We start from the raw sequence: 6,687 nt of genomic DNA, 5'->3' as shown, positions 1-6,687 counted from the left end.
CTAAAAAAGGCCGGGCGCAGTGGCTCAAGCCTGTAATCCCAGCACTTTGGGAGGCCGAGACGGGTGGATCGCGAACTCAGGAGATCGAGAACATCCTGGCTAACACGGTGAAACTGCGTCTCTACTAAAAAATACAAAAAACTAGCCGGGCGAGGTGGCGGGCGTCTGTAGTCCCAGCTACTCGGGAGGCTGAGGCAGGAGAATAGCGTGAACCCGGGAGGCGGAGCTTGCAGTGAGCTGAGATCCGGCCACTGCACTCCAGCCTGGGCGACAGAGCGAGACTCCGTCTCAAAAAAAAAAAAAAAAGATATTGTCAAGTCAGCAGGAGATGAAAAGAGCTCCAAGTCATTGATAAGAGAGAGCTTTGAGACTAATTGACATTGAAGCCTGATGCTGTAACAAAATCAGAGGAGAGCCAGCAAGCACAGACATCAGGAGTGCATTTGGGTACAGTGTGTGTGGTGAGGGGATCATAATTAGGGTCTCTAAGTTTGCCTTCATTATCCCAACAGAGGTCAGAAACCTTCCTGAGTGCCTACTGGATACCACTCATTTTGCAAACCAGGTAGTGATATTACAACAGAAACAGCTGACTGTGTTTGAGGTCAAGAATTATAAACCACTGGCATCAACATGAACCATGAGCTAAGAAAGGAATACCTGAGTGGAATGGAAAGTTCTCCTCTTGCAAAGATATCTCAAGAATTAGATTAATAGTTACAAAATCCATTAAAGTTAAATATGGTGAATTTGATGAACGCAGCTCCAAAATACGAATATAGGAAAATGGAGAAAAGTCATTGCAGAACTTCAAAATGGCTGACATTAGGATAGACTGAGGTAGTCGGAAGGACAAGAAAGCCAGAGAATGCTTTGCCATGGCCCACAACCAAGGGGATTTGCTGCTGTGAATTCTGAAGTTCTGAGACAAAAGTGAAACCTGAATAGCCGTCATCTCCCTGGTATGTTCTCTAAAGGTTGTAAAGCAGTGTTGCCTATGCCCTCGAGTCTTACAGAATTCACAGCAGCAGTTATTTTATTTACAATCTTCTATAACCCTAAGATCCAGACACGTTTCCACGGGGCTAGATAGAAACATACTATGCTGAACTCAGACTCTATCCATTCATTCAAATACTGGACGAACAGGTATGACTGCCCGGGTGATGAAGCTGGGTACTGGTGACAAAGCCATGCATCCAATAGTCACGATCCTGCTCATGGAGTTTTCAGTCTATGGGCGAACAGGTATCACATGTATTTATTTGTGATGGCAGAAGTGCTGTGAAGATTTTAAAAGTGTTTGAGGGTGTATCACAGGAGACCCTGTGTGAATTGGAAAATCGCTCTGATCCTCTGAGCAAGACTTTGTTCCTTTATCAGGCTCCTGGTACCTGCATCTTTCTTCCTTTAAAAATGAGTTCTCAGCCCTTTTGCAAATAAACCTCTTTCAGGCCACCACACCATTTTTCCAGGTCTGCCCAATATGCCCCGTCACAGGACATGGTCATAGTCTGAACTCAAGCTGAGACCCCTTCATTGTGACAGGAATTTCAAAACCTTTTTCTTTTTCTTTTCTCTTTATCTTGAGACGGGTCCTGCTCTGTCACCCAGGCTGGAGTGCAGTGGCAGGATCTCAGCTCACTGCAACCTCCCCATCTCAGGCTCAAGTGATCCCCCACCCCAGCCTCCCGAGTAGCTGGGCTCACAGCCATGCACCACCATGCCCAGATAATTTTTGTGTTTTTTGTAGAGCTGGGGTTTCGCCGTATTGCCTGGGCTGGTCTTGAACTCTGGGCTCAATCTACCTTCCTTAGCTCCTCAAAGTGCTGGGATTACAGGCACCAAGCCTGGCCTTTTTTTCTTTTTTATTGTGATAAATATATTATGCAAAATATAAATGTACTAAAATTCACCATCTTAGTCTTTTTTTTTTGAGACAAGTGATTCTCCTGCCTCAGCTTCCTGAGTAGCTGGGACTATAGTCGTGCATCACTATGCCTGGATAATTTTTAGTATTTTTAGTAGAGATAGGGCATTGCCATTTTGGCTAGGCTGGTCTCGAACTCCTGACCTCAGGTGATCCACCCGCCCTGACCTCCCAATGTGCTAGCATTACAGGTGTGAGCCACCATGCCCAGCCTCCACCAGACAAAGGTTCTGCTGTTCTTTGTGGCTGGCCTCTTTTTTGCTGGCGTGGATGCTCATTGAATCTTACTGGACACACATACACAGCAAACTCATGGTGGGAAGGATTAAAAGACTGGCCTTCTGGCAATAGACAATACCCACAGACACAGGCCTTCCAATCTCAGGCACTTGTAACAGGCACTTGAATGTTTTCACAGCTGAAAGAACACCGTCAGGCATTTCTGACAAGAGCGCAAAATGGTGCAGCTTCTATGGAGGAGAACTTGGCAATAGTTAACAAAACAAATGCAAATGAGTCTCACTGGACTAAAATCAAGGGGTCAGTAGGATTGTATTCCTTTTGATTCTGCAATCCAATTTCAATTATTATTATTATTATTTGAGATGGAGTTTTGTTCTTGTCACCCAGGCTGCAGTGCAGCGGGACCATCTTGACTCACTGCAACCTCTGCCTCCTGGATTCAAGCAATTCTCCTTCCTCAGCTTCCTGAGTAGCTGGGATTACAGGTGCCCACCACCACGCCCAGCTAATTTTTGTATTTTTAGTAGAGATGGGGTTTCAGCATGTTGGCCAGGCTGGTCTTGAAATCCTGACCTCAGGGGATCCACCTGCCTTGGCCTCCCAAAGTGCTGGGATTACAGGCGTGAACCACCGTGCCTGGCCTCAGTGAATTTATTATAAAGAAATGCCCTCGGCGGGTGCAGTGGCTCACGNGAGGCTGATGCAGGAGGATCACTTGAGGTCAGGAGTTTGAGACCAGCCTGGCCAACATGAGGAAACCCCATCTCAACTAAAATTCCAAAAAAAAAAAAAAAAAAAAAAAAAAATTAGCCAGGCACGGTGTCGCTGGCGTGCACCTGTGATCCCAGCTACTGGGGAGGCTGAGGCAGGAGAATTGCTTGAACCCAGGAGGCAGAGGTTGCAGTAAGCCAAGATGGCGCCACAGCACTCCAGCCTGGGCAACAGAGCCAGACTCCATCTCACACACAAAAAAGCAAAGCTGAGTAGACAATTATGTTACCTTTTGTAGCCTGATGTTCTTCCTCCAAGCCCTTCACAAGGCACTATCAAAGTGTCACCCTGACAATTCCCCTGTGTCTATTTGATAAGGCCTGGGTCAGGGGGCTGGCTGAGACGTAGGCTGTCCACTCGACCTGACCCAGGCACTCACTTTGTGACTGGGAGATTCTGGAGACAAGGACACGTGGGGTTCCCCGTTCAAGTTTAAGCATCATAAGATGGGAATCCGCCCCAGTGAGCATGAGGTCTGCCGGGCTGAGCAACCCAGAAGAAAAAGTTGCTGCATGAATACAGATGGGAAGTAGGCCCTGGGTTTAGAGGATCTGCCCCAGACCACATGTCAGAGCTGAAAAATAGAGCTCAGACTTCCTGCCTCAGGGTCTCGGGCCCCAGCCAGCTGTGTTGGGGGCAGGAGGGAGGAAGTGGGAGAAGCCGGCTTCAAGACACTGTCTGTCTTTGTAAGTCACCGAGTGGCCTATGCCAAGGAGCTTTTCCCAGTAGCACTGTGAAGGTTTCTCTCTCTCTCTCTCTCTCTCTCTCCTCTCTCTCTCTCTCTCTTTCTCTCTCTTTCTTTCTTAGAAGGAATCTCTCTCTGTCACCCAGGCTGGAGTGTAGTGCGCAATCTCTTTGTTTTGTTTTGTTTTGTTTTTAGTAGACATGGGGTTTCACCATGTTGACCAGGCTGCTCTTAAACTCCTGACCTCAGGTGATCCACCGGCATCAGCCTCCCAAAGTGTTGGGATTACAGGCATGAGCCACTGTGCCCGGCAATTTTTTTTTTTTTTTGGATACCTAGTCTCGCTCTGTCAGCCAGAGTGCAGTGGGGCAATCTCAGCTCACTGCAACCTCTGCCTCTCAGGTTCAAGCGATTCTCCTGCTTCAGCCTCTCAAGTAGCTGGGATCACAGGTGCACATCACCATACCCAGCTGTTTTTTTTTTTTTTTTTTTTTTTTTTAGTAGAGACGGGGTTTTGCCATGGAAGGTGCTTTCTTGCTGGCTGCATCCATGAGGCACCCTGTCTTTGGACTGCTGGCTCTTCTGGCGGGGTGCTGGGGCAGGTGCTGAGTGCTGGTGGTGGTGGAAGCTTGTGCCAGTCCCTAGGGCCGCTGCTGACCCGCTGTATGGGTTCCCGGGGCTGTCATGTCCTGAGCCTGTCAGTCAGAACAAGGGAGGTGGGCTCTCTGGGAAGACTGCTTGGGTGGTCCCTGGTGGACAGGAAGGGTCAGGGCCAGAATAGGGGTAATGAGGGGCAGAGAGAGAATGGAGGAGAGGAGAGGGGGGAAGAGGCTTGTGTGTATTGGGAAGGAAAAAAGAGGAGGCCAGGAGAAAGAGAGTGGGCTCCCTCATCCTGTTTCATTTTTATTTCAAAATGATTTTCCTGCCCCTCTGTCCCTGGCTGCTTCTGCTCTGCTTCCTGGTGCTTGACGGCTCACTCTGGTGTGTTTGATTTCATTGTTGGCTCTGCCCTTTGTCCATGTTCTACTTTTCCAGCATTGAGCACTGAGCTAGGCTTTCCTATTTCCCCCCTGCTCCTGCTGGTTCCTGCCATTTCCAGAATACACTTTAATCACAGCTCTCTTCTTAGGAATTGGGTGGGAAGCCTTATTTTTACAAGAACATTTTTTCCCTTTTTCTGAAAAATATCCCTTTCTCTGCTTTCTCTAGGTCTCACGGTTTATTTCCTCTTCCCACCGACTTCTTCCTTTCCCTCTTTCCCCTCAGCCAGAGGTATTTTTGTGTGTAACAGTTTTTTGAGATAAAAGTCACATACCTTATATTCACCCATTTAAAGTGCACTATTCGACTGGTGTGGTGGCTCACATCTGTGATCCCAGCGCTTTGGGAGGCCGAAGCAGGCAGATCGCTTGAGGTCAGGAGTTTGAGAATAGCCTGGCCAACATGACGAAACCCCATCTTTACTAAAAATACAAAAAAAATTAGCTGGGCATGGTGGTAGGCACCTGTAATTCCAGCTACTCGGGGGTCTGATTGCAGGAGAATCATTTGAACCCATGAGGCGGAGGTTGCAGTGAGTTGAGATCACCCCGCTGCACTCTAGCCCGGGCATCAGAGTGAGACTCCATCTCAAAAAAAAAAAAAAAGGCTGGGTGCGGTGGCTCAAGCCTGTAATCCCAGCACTTTGGGAGGCTGAGACAGGCGGATCACGAGGTCAGGAGATCGAGACCATCCTGGCTAACACAGTGAAACCCCGTCTCTACTAAAATACAAAAAAACTAGCTGGGCGAGGTGGCGGGTGCCTGTAGTCCCAGCTACTCGGGAGGCTGAGGCAGCAGAATGGTGTAAACCCGGGAGACGGAGCTTGCAGTGAGCCGAGATCCAGCCACTGCACTCCAGCCTGGGTGACAGAATGAGACTCTGTCTCAAAAAAAAAAAAAAGATAAAGTCTATAATTAATGGTTTTACTGTATTCACAAGATTGTGCAACCATCATCACAATCAATTTTAGAACATTTTTATCAACCCAAAAAGGCATCTTGTCCCCATTAGCAGTCATCTTCCCATTCCTCCCCTCCCCAAGCCCCTGGCAACTGCCAATCTGTTTTCTGCCTCTATGGATTTGCCCATTCTGGACATTTCATATCAATGGAATCATATAATATTTAGTCTTTTGTGTCTGCCTTCTTTCACATAGTCTAATGTTTGCAAGAGTCATGGTGTTGCAGCGTATGCCGGTATGCCAGTCCTTTTTATTAAGAAAACCTGGAGATTTTGTGTGTTCAGAAGCACAGATCCGGGTTGGGGCAGGAGTCAGATGTGATGAACAGGAGCATGTGGCACATAGAGAATGATGCAAAGTGATATGTTATTGAAATACAATGTGGTGTTTTTGCCACAATAGCACTGCAATCATATTGAAGAGCATTAGCCACACCTTGGAGGAGACATTGCAAATCTGGAATTCAGGAGGATCCCCGTCCAGGAAGTTCCTTCTATGCAAAACTCAATGGCCCCGTACACTGTCCGCTTGTCTCAGTCTCCTTCCTTCCTCTAGTCTCCCTGTGGAAGGAGCAGCTCCATCCTGTGTGAAGTGGTGTGCTTGGATACCATGCCCATTAGGTTGAGCCCAGGCGTGAGTATTTCAGTGTTTGAGTCTTGGTCAACAAGGAGGGAAATAATTTCATTATTGGAAATTTACAACAGTCCAAGTGAGAAAGTAAGAGGCAAGAAGTAAATGGAGTTGGCTTTTTAAAACTAAAAAAGGCCGGGCGCAGTGGCTCAAGCCTGTAATCCCAGCACTTTGGGAGGCCGAGACGGGTGGATCGCGAACTCAGGAGATCGAGAACATCCTGGCTAACACGGTGAAACTGCGTCTCTACTAAAAAATACAAAAAACTAGCCGGGCGAGGTGGCGGGCGTCTGTAGTCCCAGCTACTCGGGAGGCTGAGGCAGGAGAATAGCGTGAACCCGGGAGGCGGAGCTTGCAGTGAGCTGAGATCCGGCCACTGCACTCCAGCCTGGGCGACAGAGCGAGACTCCGTCTCAAAAAAAAAAA

The sequence above is a fragment of the Rhinopithecus bieti genome, unplaced genomic scaffold (genome assembly GCF_001698545.2).
Source record: "Rhinopithecus bieti isolate Rb0 unplaced genomic scaffold, ASM169854v2 scaffold_13900, whole genome shotgun sequence".
NCBI lineage: Eukaryota > Metazoa > Chordata > Mammalia > Primates > Cercopithecidae > Rhinopithecus > Rhinopithecus bieti.
Note: the sequence above shows the minus strand (reverse complement) of the source record.